We start from the raw sequence: 14,293 nt of genomic DNA on the forward strand, positions 1-14,293 counted from the left end.
AAATCATATGCAGGGTTGGCTCTAGACTTTTGAGGGTCCTGAGTAGGATTTGGTTTGGGGCCCCCCTCATAATAACATGTTACAACTTCACATGGCAAACCCAAAAAAATAGGAAAACCCTTGCGTAATTACAGAGCCCTACGAATCTTGTGTAGTGAGTGCTAAGCGGGATTTACACTTGTCCATCAGCTGTATGCAGAGCCTACGCTTATACTTGCGCAGCGGGGTGTGTGTGTGTGTCACTCTGCAGTTACACCTCCAAAATACTAGTAGTGCTGTAAAGTTTTGTCGATTCAAAACACACCTAAAACACACTTTAAACATGGCTTTATAGCGACAATTTCAAAAACAAGCACACGAACAACATGCTAATGTTTTTAGCACAAACCTATGGCATTTTACACTGTATAAATTGGGAGCCAGGGACAACAGCAACATTTAACAAAGGTAATTTACAAGTTCCGGCTCCATTACAACTCACAAGGTTCACCGACAAAACAACTGTCTTATACTAAACACGTTTTCCAAACAAATTATTTATTTATTTTTTTTTATAACATGCTAACATTATTAGCACAAGCCTATGGCATTTTACATTGTATAAATTAGCGCAGCAATGAGCAGAGATTTCCTCTGCTCATATGAAGCCAGGATAAATCACACACAAGACTTAAAATGCTATTTCTGTGGAGGCTTTATTGTCTTCACAATTTATTGTTTCTTATCTGTGAAATTAAAGTAAATAAAAGCTTCGTTTCCACTGAGGGAAATGGTTTCAGCTTACAAAAACAGACAGGAGATCTGCGTTGCTGTGACATGCAGTTACATTTCTGGGGAGGTGCACGTCAGGCTATGGTGTAGGGTACAGGCTCTACGTCGATGCAGAGCGTACACTGTAGGTACAGGGTTAATTCAGCGGAGAAGCATAAATCCCCCTTTAGGCTGCCCAGCTCTGTGTGCTCTTCGGGGCCCTCTGCTGGAACATGCACAAACAATGCCACAGAGGTAAGGGTTGGATAGTGAAAGCAGCATTTGTCAGCTGTAAACGAAGCCTGAAAATTGGCCCTATGTTATATGACTCTACAAAGCGGCAACCAACAGAGCTCCAAAGAGGCCAACTCAGCGGTGCCGAAATTGCAGATGCATCCAGCAGAACACACAGGAAATTAAGAGTAAGAAGTCAAGGAAATCACGACGATTATGCCAAACAAAGACAAACTCATCTGACAAAGAGGAAAAGCAAATGAGATCTGCCAGATAAATGTTTTCTGTGTAGTGGTTTGTCATCATTCATCATGCAACCTAACATTGCAGCAAATATATGCTTGCAAATATGATTTAGTTTGTCAATGCTCAAGTCCTTATTCGAATGGTGTTTTCACAATTTTGTGAGCCAGAGCCCACATTCAATAATAAAAACATAGACGGTTTTGCAAAGTGCATTATTTACAAAAACAGCAATGTTTGGCCTTGTACGATCTAAGCGGCTCTATCTTTTTATAATACTATGACCGCTGAGCCAAAATGATGTTGCAGACTATTTGAGAGAAAATGTGCTCAATCTTAGCTCTCTCACCTGTTTACACAGACAAGGTCATGTGGACTGCACCAGCTGAGGCAAGAAAAAGCCATGGCACAGCTTCCTTTTAATTGTAAGTGCACATATCTGGTCGTTGGTTCTAATTAGTGCCACGCTCCACACACTGTACAGCTCTAACGCTGTTGATAGAAAGGATAAACCGCTTCCATCACTGGAGAAATGCATCACGGGTTAAAGGTGGCCCTTTCTAGTCATTATGTTCGAGCTGATCATACTGTAATTCCCTTCACACTCCAGGGATGTTTGTATTGATCTCATTGCAATTACAGCACCCTACACTGGTTCAACACCTATATAAAACCTTCTCAGTGCCTGGACTGAATGCACACTCACTCTCTGCTCTTAACAAACAATAGCCTCCACATTTTATTGATGTTAGTCAGTCCTTATTATTATATATTTAAGCATAAGGGTTAGGAAGTTATGGAAATACTGCTGCAGACGTTAATCAAAGCATATTCATCAAATCAGGTCTGGTGAGGGAAAGAAGCGCACTGGGCTAGTTCTTGCTAATTAGCATGGCAATTATTGTAAGCTGTCACAGTTCTTAAGCAACGGGGTGGACTGTGTGTGCTCCAGAGCGTAATCCCTCACAAATTACAAGATAATGGAGGCAAAGAGAGGCCACTGCTTCAAAAGGAACCAGGAGATAGAATCCCCAGCAGGGACATTTTAGGGACAGGCAGGGAGAGAGACAGCGAGCGAGGGAAAGGTAGGGGAGAGAAGTTCAGCATGTATTCCCTTCACATAGAGCTGTCTGAATAGGAGAGGTTTATTTGACTGCTTACTAAAGTGATTGGCTTCAAAAGAATCAGGTTTGATAAGTTGGTCTTTTGACACATTATGCTTTTTTTTCTTTAGTGGATAGTGGAGCTTTAAAACCTATTTTGAAGATAATAGCCACCAATAAATTACTTTTGATTCTACTATACTTCGCGTTGTACAGCATGAGCTCAGTGAATGTTTCGACTAATAACCACAGATCAATAGTCCTTCTTTCTCCTTGAGTCCAACATGCGGCGTGCTTACCTATGGTGCGAAACACACTATTAAAAGCTCACTCTAACTGGGGCATGAATAATGCCAGATAATACCATGGATGAGTCAATGTGCTTCTAAATGACAATTGTGCTTCAAATATGAATGATTATTAATCATTTATTATGAAATTTTTGGCTTAAAAAAATCAGAATCCTGAAAAAAGAAACACAATACATTAGCTCTTTAAACCTGTGATATTTCAGTGCACAATGGGGCGAAAAGGTCGAGAGCTGCTGCTTTAATGTGTTTTCCTCTGGAAAGGAAAGGAATGTAGGCAATTTTAATCTGGTGCTTTTATTCTTTACCAAGTGGTAGGTAAATTAAACTAAACTAAATTGAAGAAGCAATAGAGAATCTCTAAAGAACCATACAGAGGCTTAAAATGCTCTCTACCAGTCCTTCAGTTGAGTTTTGTTCAGTTTACTGAGGGAGGAACTAGAACCTCTAAAGAACCATACAGTGGCTTAAAAAGTTCTTTGTGGATGACTTTCAAAATGAGGCATTGAAAATATTGCACCTTATAACAGAGTTATAGTCAAAACCCCCTCAATCAAGGTCAAGAGTCTCATTTGGAAGAGGTGTGCACCACTTCAAAATGCAAAAGTTGTGGTCTATTAAAACAGACTTGATAGGAGAAACTTTGACCCATGCTTACGGACATTTCGGAGACGGGAAATTGGCGACGCAGATTGTGAGGTGGAAGCCATTTTAGTTTTTTTGTTCATACGTACAGTTTTAGTATGGATCCCACATGCTGTTTTATAAATGAGACCTCAAGTCATGACCAAGACTTTAAATGTGGAACACACAAAGCAAAGGCACTCCTCATGTTGCTCAGAGATCCACATTTCCTTGCAAATACCCACAAAAAAAGGAAGATTTGCATTCATTCTCCTCTTTTATTGCTATATAGACAGTAGATATGTAAGTGTAATAAATGTCTTGATAAAATAATCAAAAGGCATTGCAGAGATGAATTTTGTTTTCTTTGTTTTCTATGTGCAAACAAGTACAAACAAACACCAAGAAGCTAAAATCAGCTTAATCATCTTTATTCAACTCTGAACTGACATAAGACAAAAACAAAAGAGTCCAAATGAAACAGAGACCTTCAACAAATGATCTTCACACTGACTACAACACTGCCTTATACTAAAACAATAGATTCAGTCACACAAATTTGAATTCCACAAATCCACATCCCAAAACATTTTCTATGCAGACACAAACCAATTTGCATATTCAGCATTTAGAGTTGCTCAAATCAAATTACCCTTACAGAGACATTGCTGGCACAAACCACAGGTGTACCCACTGCGTTTATTCCATAACATGTGTGAAGATGTTTCTTTTGTGTGTAACTTTTTGCTGCAGCTGTTTTTTTAATCATAGACCACATGAAGGACTTTGCTCCTGTAACACAAGAGGGGCACTTGAACCTTCATCTTTACGCAACACCATTTTTTTTTCTCCCACCTGGCCCACCACAAAGTGGAGCACTTATCTTAAAAAAAAAGCCCATAAGGCAGACACACTTTTCATCAGTTAGTGTGCAGAATTTAGTGGCATCTAGCGGCAAGGTTGCAGAACTAAGAACTTTGAATTGTCCATACTGAGCTGTTGTAGAAGAAGATATACTCACTCTGTTGTCATATACGCACAAGCCCGAAATACACACACATGCACAAACAGGACCTATACATATATGAAACGGAGAGACGCCAGAGTAAGCGGGCTGCCTTGGATGGGTGCTCCGAGCAGGTGGCAGTCAGTGCCTTGCCCAGGGCCACCTCCGCGGTGCCCAGAAGGCGAGCTGACACCTCTCCAGCCACCACTCCATGCTCCATACTTGGTTCACAACGGGATTTGAACCTTCAACCCTCCAGTTCCCAAGACAATCCCTATGGACTGAGCTACTGCCGCCCCCGTATAACAACGTGGCGGACTCCATGAAGGAGGGCCCGCTATTTATGTCGAAATAAACGTCTCATTCTAATGTAATGAAATCCCAATCATTATTTTCAGGCAATTACACACTAATGAAACCAAAGTCATGAATATCATACCATATCTGTCAATAGATGCCCCGAAATCCTGCACACTGGACCTTAAATAAATCATTGGTGATCATGAAAAACAGTTTAATAATTTTCAGATTGCCATGGGCTATTTTAAAGATGTAATCAAATATGTGATTAAGTAATCCTTATTAATGGAACTATGCAATTACACATTCTTTCTTTAGCTCAGTCAGCAGGTAGAGCGTTTGGATCTGTACTGAGCAAAGTTAAACAATGTACCAATCTAGGATTTCATTCTTATACACAACTCTGTCATCCATGTGTGTGTCCTGTGTCTGATTATATACATATAATATATTCTGGTGTTTGGGGTGCAAGAACATATAAGTTGTAACACAATGCATTATAGAGCGATTCAATCTTTCCTGGGTGTCCATAAATTTACTTCAGTTTTGGTCATTAGTGGAGATTTGAGATCTGGACCTCCAAACATCAGGCGTAAATGTCAAATGCATTTTGGCTTTGGAGTAGACTTGAGAGGATCAAAGACTCACTAAAAATATTTTTAATTGGGACACCTCCCACTGTCATCCCCAGGCTAACAAGTTGAAATCATTATTTCATTTGGACAACTTGTCATTTATTTTTCACAACAGTTTACTTTGTGGTATTCAGGAGACCAGGAGTGAGGTGCTTCGGTCTGTTGACATATGGCACAAACCAAAACTATGAACTCATTGTCTCATAAAGTATAGCTACAGTGTGGAAATATAATCTAAACAAAAGACAAAGATCCCTTTGTGCACAGTTGCCCTCAGTAACGTTAAGCGAGATTTGTACTTGTGCGTCAGCTCTATGCCGTAGCCTACGCATGTCACCTAAGACGTTGTGAGCATTTATACTTGAGCAGTGGTGTGTCTGTGTCACTCTGCACCTGGCTGAATAGCAACAATTTCAAACACAAGTACACAAATCAGCTTCACTGTAACTCGCAGTATTCACAGACAAACATTTATCTGGACATGTTTTCCAAACAAATATAACATGCTAACGTTATTAGCACAAGCCTATGGCATTTTACATTGTAAAAAATTAGCCTTAGCGATCTTTTCCTCTTCCCATATAAAACCAGGGACAACAGTAACATTTAACAAAGGTAACGGCACATAATTTGGCTCCATTACAACTCACATGGTTCACTGACCAAACAACTGTCTTATACTTAACACGTTTTCCAATCAAATACAACATGCTAACGTTATTAGCACAAGCCTATGGCATTTTACATTGAATAAATTAGCCTAGCGACAAGCAGAGATTTCCTCTACTCATACGAAGCCAGGGACAACAGGAGCATTTAACAAAGGTAATGGTACAAGTTTCAGCTCCATTACAACTCACAAGGTTCACAAAACAACTGTCTTATATTAAACACGCTTTCCAAACAAATACAACAAGCTAACATTATTAGCACAAGCCTATGGCATTTTACATTGTATATATTAGCTCAGATTTCCTCTGCTCATATGAAGCCAGGATAAATCGCATGCAAGACTTAAAATGCTATTGTGTATTGCTATATGCTGTGGAGGCTTTATTGACTTCAAAATTTATTGTTTCTAATCTGTGAAATTAAAGTAAATAAAAGCTTTGTTTCCACTGAGGGAAATGGTTTCAGCTCACAAACATAGACATATAAAAAATCACGTACTTCTCGGTAAGATGACCTTTATCTATGTTGATTTATTTTGGCTGGATGATCATGAAAAATTTGAGTTTTGTTTCAGAAGGGAAACCCTTTTTCGTGGGTGAATTTCTTTGCCAGGCCTGGGATGGAAGGCAGAGTATCCTGTTTCTGGACTGAGTAGTTGGATAACATGTACTTTTGATTGGATTGTTACTGCAATGTCATTGTAATGGTGTCGTCTAAACCCATGAGGTTTGGGCACATGTAAGTGAGCATGATGACAATCAAAAAAATCTTTCAAATGCAATCTGTGCTAATTAGAGTAATTTATTTTTTTGAAATCTGATTATATAATTATGATTACTACCCAACCCTAACACCCTTTAAGATCTACTGTATGGCACTGTAATTTGCACTTCTGAGTTCTAGGATATAAATGATATAGTTATCCTATCTGTTCTCTTTAATATCTTATAGCTTCTTATATGAAAATTAAAGTTAACAATGCTTTAAAAAGTAACTTACACTAACTCATCACCAGACACATGCATTGTTTCTCTAAAAAGCTCTCCAGTGCATTGTCTTCTCTTTGAATGAACCCCAGCGGATCATCAGGTTTAGCCATTATTCTCACAGGGGTACTGTCAATCACACTGATCGATGTTAGGATACTAAAGCATTTATATTCATGAGGAACATTATTCTAAAAATAATTGCTTTATTACTGCAGGATAAATGTAACAATGCTTTGGGATAGATTACCTCAAGTTATTTGTCTGTTCACCTTTAGTGAGGAAATTGAAATAAACAACCTCATTTTCAGGCAATCTTGATGCATTTTTTTTTTAACTTTTACATCACAATGACTTAAATGTATTCAAAAGCAGGTGGAAGCAGTAAATCATGCCAACAGTAAAACAACCAGTGCTTCATGCATCATGGTGAGAGCAGAAGAGATATAAAATCTATATTCTATTTGCCATTCTGTCCCTTCACAACCACATTGCCCTCATTTTTACATTTTCATTATACACACAGCTTAACACACAGCTCTTTGCCTGAACATGGTGCATTCTAGTTAATACCTAAGTTTTCTATTTATACTTACATAATTCCAACATTAATGATTACTGCACGGTGATGTTTACAATGACAGCCGACTAAAGCTCAAAATTCTGAAATGAGGGTCGGGTACAGCAACGCACGGATTACCCAGCTTGGAGCTTTTGAAAATGAAATGAAAAATTTAACAAGTCAAAATACTGTCACGATGAGGCACACCCCCAGCATTTCAATGAGCTTCTGTGGATCTGGAGCATAAGGTAAATGCCAGCACCCTTCATCTCGCAAGCATCTCTGCCAAACAGACTGTGAGGCTGTGAAGCCGTCCAACTATGAGTTCAGCTCTCTCATTAATGATTAGCATTTATTATGTAAACTGTGACAGCTCTGATGTGATGTGGAGACAGAGACTACCAGGGGATGTTTCTGTTATGTTCAAATGGCAATTAGCCCATGCGCAGCGTATTGATGCAGCCCTGCCAGTTCAATAGTTTGAGTATGCTTTTAAAATGTTAGTGTTCCTCTCACATCATAAGTGCACCGCTCCTCTTCCTGATGGAGGCTTGGTGGCCTGAATACCAAAAGCAGAATGATCAAAATTCAAATTTAAAGGGCAGCCGTCACTCACACATCTTACAGCGAAAGACAAAATTATTCAAATCAAGTACAGGAAGCTAGTTAAGCAAATATACAGTCAGTGGATCAAAGCTGTAAACCCTAACCTGCCCACTGTCATTGCTAAAGGTTGTTTTTTGCACATTTTCTGTATCTTGTTTTCCCTTCAGCCATCAGCCAAGTTAGCTCTCACTCTGAAAATTGTGAAGACTGCAATTCCTGGCTACTTTAAGGACCCCATCCCTCTGAAACACTCCCTCCGTCTGTCAGCAGAGTCCATAAACTGCTTCAAGAAACGTTCTTAAAATCTCTATCGACTTGCCTTCCCTGCAGGAGCTGTAATTTACTTCAGTCCTCTGTATTTATATATCCTTTAGCTTATAGCTGCATATTTATGTTTCTTATTTTTCCATATGTATCCTGTGAGGCACTTTGTAACTTTAAAATTGATATACACTTATTTGGTCAACCATTTCAGTTTTAAGAGAGATCGCCATAAGCATGCATTGGTTAATAACCGATCAATCTTAAAGGATAACAACCACTCAGATGAATTCCAATATGTAATTTCTATTGCCTATAGGAAAGTTCATCAAGTTCAATCAATATTTATGAACAAGAGCTACTCTCTCTAAAAGCCAGAAACCAGACATTAACTCTCAAACTTGTGATGTCATCAAATAGAAAGTCTGGAGCTGCTCCATAGACCAGTGGTTTTCAACCTTGTTGTGCCCAAAGCACACCAAATCTCAAGGCACACCTGTGTTTATATCTGAGCACAATAGTCTCTGTAAGGTGTGTTATCACTCTTATCACGACATAAATGTTTGTTTTTATTTACTAATATCAAATGACAATTGACAACCATTACTCATGAAACATTTAACAAAATCATTCAAGAATTCATTTTAAACTTTTTAAAATGACACCAAAACACCAATAACACATCCATTTAAATGGGAAATAATGTAAAGTTATAACGTGTAACGTGTTGTGTCACACACTTATAATGCCTGCACGTGAATGGTGACTGATACAGTCAATTCAAAATTCATTCATAACTTTTTGAATAATGGCCCCGTTGAATATTGCAATAATAATATGTAGTTATCACAAAATCCCACACACACCTGCATCGCGGCGCACCATTTGAGAACCACTGCCAAAGACAATGAATGGGAGACTAATTTGTGGACCCACTGGCTGTTTTCATTCCCTTCCCATACACATTGACTGATGGAGGCAGCTCAGGTGTTCTGTGAAGTACAATTACTGTCTTTGTTAATGGAGTCTGGTGGCTTTCAGGTAAGGGCTTCAGTTCCCGGTCAGAAATCGTTGCCTGATGGCAAGGTAAAGCAGTGAAAATAACCTAAATATACACTTGAAGTGATTTTTTTTAAGGTGGCTAAAAACTAACCAGCTGAAGCAGCATTTAGTTCAATGGTGTTCATTATGTCTTTAGTTTCTGATAATGACTTTAGTTGTTCTTTTATCTCAGACATGTGTTAGGATGTTACATACCTTGACATGTTTTGGCGGAAACTAAACTAAAAAAATAAGACAAACAAGATCAATAAAAGAAAAGGCACAACAAGAAACCCACAAATCAGCCATAACAGATCACTGCAAAAGAGAAAACCATCTTATGGACTGGGACAAGGCCAGAGTCATACTCACCGACGACATCAAATACCGGCGCTGGATCAGGAAGGCTATTGAAATAAGGAAGCGGGGCCAAGGGACGATGAACAGGGACGAGGGGGCATACATGCTCTCCCACACCTGGAGCAGCGTCCTGGAGAGGCGGCAAACGGACAGCAGGTGGCATGACCGTCCTGTCAGTTTTGACAGGACTCCCTAATATCAGCTGATAAAGACGCGTCACAACCACCACCAAGTGACACTTCTAAGGAAGGCGGAAGTTTCCACCGAAACATGTCAAGGTATGTAACATCCTAACACATGTCTGAGATAAAAGAACAACTAAAGTCATGAAGCAGCATTTGTTTAGTGCTGTTTTTTATTTTATGTACATGACGCAGTAGTTTTCTACCCTGAAATTATTGTTAACAAACACTGTGATTTTGTCTATGTTCAGATTATTCTCCTGGGTGTTCTTGGTGTCATTTATCTGATCTTGACTCTATAGGTGACCCACACATTGGGTTTTACGCTGATGATGACTTCATGATCTGGATTTGTTATCTTATTTATTGACTTTTGTAGGCTACATTACTGCTTTGCTTGATTTTATGATGTCTGGATACATGGCTCCTTGTTTTTTATACCTCCACAACGGCAATAGCCATGGCTGGAGGAGGCTGTCCATCTGTCCGTCCCGTACATCCTTCCGTCCATTTGTCAGTGCCATTCTTGTGAACACGGTATCTCAAGAATGCCCACTTGGACTCATTAATGAACTGACTAATGTTTGGTGATCATAGGTCATAGGTCATAGGTCAAGGTCACTGTGATCTTGCATCCATCTCATTCTCAGAAATGCAACATCTAAAGAATATAAATATCCACTTTGAGTCAAGGATGAAGTGATTAGAATTTGGTGGTCATAGGTCAAAGGTTAAAGTCACTGTGTTGTGTCTGTTCTCATGGAGACGATATCTCAAGAACACCTTCATGGAATTTCCCAAAATTTGGCACAAACATTTACTTAGACATGATGAACTGATTAGATTTTGGTGGTCATAGGTCAAAGGTTAAGGTCACTGTGTCTTGTCTGTTCTCATGGATACGATATCTCAAAAACACCTTGATGGAATTTCTCAAAATTTGGAACAAAAGTTTACTTAGACTTGATGAACTGATTAGATTTTGGTGGTCATAGGTTAAAAATCAAGGTCACTCTGACCTTGTGTGTCTCAGTGTGACCTTGCATCCATCTCATTCTCGTGAACACGGTATCTCAGGAACACCATGAAGAAATGTCTTCGAATTCGACACAAACGTCCACTTGGACGGAAGAATAAACTGATTAGAATTTGATTGTCAAAGGTCAAGGTCACTGTTACCTCATAAAACATGTTTTCAGCTATAACTCAATAATTCTTATGCTAATTATGACAAAACTTCACAGATATGTCCAACAGGATAAAATGATTAGGTGATGGCATTTAATGTCAAAAAGATCAAAGGTCAGCTTCACTGTGACATCATAATGTTCTGCAGGAGACACTTTTCTCGCCATTACTCAACGTCTTATCTCAGGAACAGAAGGGAGACAGTTGGTCAGATACTGAATTGATGACACTAATCTTGGGTGTCCACCTTGAAACTGTGGTGATTGTATCGATCTTCTGTGCTGCCGGAGGGAGGATGTGTGTCAGGCATCCATGTTTTTACAGACATGGATATAAACTGTGAGAGAAACTTGACTGGTTGACCAGAGGTGTACAACCGTGGGGCAGTAATGCTAGTTTTTAACTTTGTCTTGTAAGGTGTCAGAAGTGCTTTGGAAGGCACCTCAATAAAATTCATTATCTATAACATCTTTCCCAATTCATATGGAGCAGTTCCAGACTTCATACTTGGTCACAGATTTGAGTTTTAGCACTCCAGTTTTTAGATTTGGAAGAGAGTTGTCCATGTTTGCTAACACTTTTGGACTGTCATAGACCACAGGAATGACATGTATGAATTTTGAAGTGAGCATTGTTCCCCTTTAAGCCTTTTTTGTAGGTTTATTTTCTTGTTTTGTATGTATTTAACTTGTCACGCCTGACTTGAAGATCTGTCATTTTACCCTCTTTCTCTGACAAGAACCAAAATTGTAAAAGGCTACTAGTTTTTGTGTTTTTATTCTTGACAGTTTTATTCATATGTCAGGACTGTGTGTTTGCAGTCCTGTGGCTAGTTTTCGTATTGTCAGGTAAATCTATTTCTAAACCTCAAAACCTAATCAATAGTATATCACTGAAAGGTTAATATGTCAACCATTGATGTTTAAGCTCCAATATACTCTGCTATGAATGATGAATACAGCTTTAGGTGGACTCCTATAAAGCCTCCACTGCGGTTTAAAGAGAGAATCGGGATGTGCACTGTGTACTTTAACGTTTAATTTAAGCTGTGATTACTGTGAATAGGCACACCGTTACAGTGTGATAGCATCAGCACTCCAGCCCAGCATCCAAACACAAACACTTGAGTACTGGAGTAATGGAGAGCCACAGCAGGGCACAGTATAATCAGTGACACTAGAGCCTCTGTGTACCCTCTGTGGCACTGCTTTGTTTCTGAGTGCCCTCCATTTTCAGATGAGTCGCCGCACTTGTATTTCCAAATCCAGCGGCAATGCACCTGCCCCATTCATTGCTTCCCTGACACACTTTCCTTGCATTCTGTTCAATGTGTTCGCAGCAGTTTAACATATTTTACACATGCAAAGAATTATTATATTAAAATTAATACACCTTGGCTCTGGAGATGCTGTTCCTAATATGTAGCTTCTCCATTTAAGAGCACCATGGGCACATTTGGAGTAATGATCTGATAATAATGTTAGGCTGAGACTCCTGTATGATCTTTATATTATGACATTTATTACTGGGAACAGATTATTTCCAATCTGATAGAAGCAAATAAAAAATAAGAGCGGAATTAATGACTCTGCAGCACAACAATAATACAGCACTGGTGTAAATCTGTATGTGCATTAGTTTCCATGACGGCACAGCGCCAGTTTCCATGACGTCTCTGTGCCTTTGTTGCATTCCTGAATAACATTTTGAATGACATTCGTCACTAATGGGTGTTTCACTACCGCTAGCCTTTTTATAGATGGCCAGGCGTGGCCTGAATAGTGAATTTACAGTTTGGCCTTGGTGAAATTTACAGATACAAGCAGTTACAATTCAACAGGGTTTGAGACCATTCAAATATGAAGCCATTTGTGGGTCATCTTTTTCCAGTAGTGGGAGAGAAATGCACTGTGTATACACTTTGCTCATATACAATACTTAAATGTTCACTGTGTAGGATGTAGAGGATCTATATTGGCTGAAATGGAATATGATAAGGTTTTCTTTAGTGTATAATCACCTGAAAATAAAAGTTACTGTGTTTTTGTTATGATAGAATGAGCTTTGTATCTACATAGGGGGTGTGTCCTTGTCCACAGAGATTGTCAAGTTGCACTGGCCCCTGTTACCTCCTGTGACGAGAGTGTCGGAAAACACTGAATGTCTGAAAAGCACGCATCTGCTATGAAGAAGAAACACTGATTTGTAAAGTAAAACTGCTTTACTAAGTGTTTTAAACAATTTTAATCACGTGGTCCATTTGTTTAGGAGTGGAAGAGACCTCTACAGATAATTTGGCTCCCAATAACAACCTCCTGAACAGTGAACACTGATGAAAATCTAACTGGGAGTGGCGTTAGTTGGTTGCAATCTGCAATTCTCACCACTAGATGTCACTAAATCCCCCTAAATCTTACATGCTGTTCCTTTAAAACAGAACATCAGTCCCCAGCCTCCATTACTAAATGTGGAAATATTCGGATGTTTGCCTCTGAGAATAAAAGAAACACGCATTTTCTGTATGCTGCTTTTCAATCAGCCATCATGAGGTATGAATCACAACTACAAATTCCTGCACTGTTCATTATAACACGTCTCTCACACGATGAAGCTCCCAATCATTTCTCTTTTGTCAAAACTGTCAATGCAGACTGCCAGTCACCTGATGAAGAGAATCCACAAAAGCAGTTATGGTCAAATCTCTAAAGAGCTGAGCTTTTACTTTAATTGAGCTTATTGTGAGCTGGCACAGCTAAGGAGTCTGAATGGAGCTGCACTGAAACTCCTACGCTCGTCGTGCGCCTTTACCTGCACTGCTGTGGCATCTGTGACGTGACTAACTCTGAGAGATGGTGGTGGTTCCATTTGTGAGAATATAACAGTAATTCAAGCTGGGCTCCTTCAGTCACTTCTACTGTTCTGTAGTGTTTCTCATCTCTCTTGGACCACAGCTGGGGGATTGACAGGATAGTATCAGAATGCAAATAAGGCCTTCAGCTTCTTCCACTGTGCGCCACTGGGAGGTTATACATCCACAAGTATCTAAACAGGGACATGGAATATACAAATCCTTACATACTGGACTGTTAGGTGCCATGATACTAAATATTTTATTGTGGCTGGTAAAACAATAGAAATAGAATTCAGTTTATATGCACAAAAACTGTTTATCTCACAAGGTGTGGGGATGAGAGCTTCAGAAAGAGACCTCTGGTACATGTGCCTCCCACTC

This window comes from Epinephelus fuscoguttatus, linkage group LG15 (assembly GCF_011397635.1).
Source record: "Epinephelus fuscoguttatus linkage group LG15, E.fuscoguttatus.final_Chr_v1".
Taxonomy (NCBI): Eukaryota; Metazoa; Chordata; class Actinopteri; order Perciformes; family Serranidae; genus Epinephelus; species Epinephelus fuscoguttatus.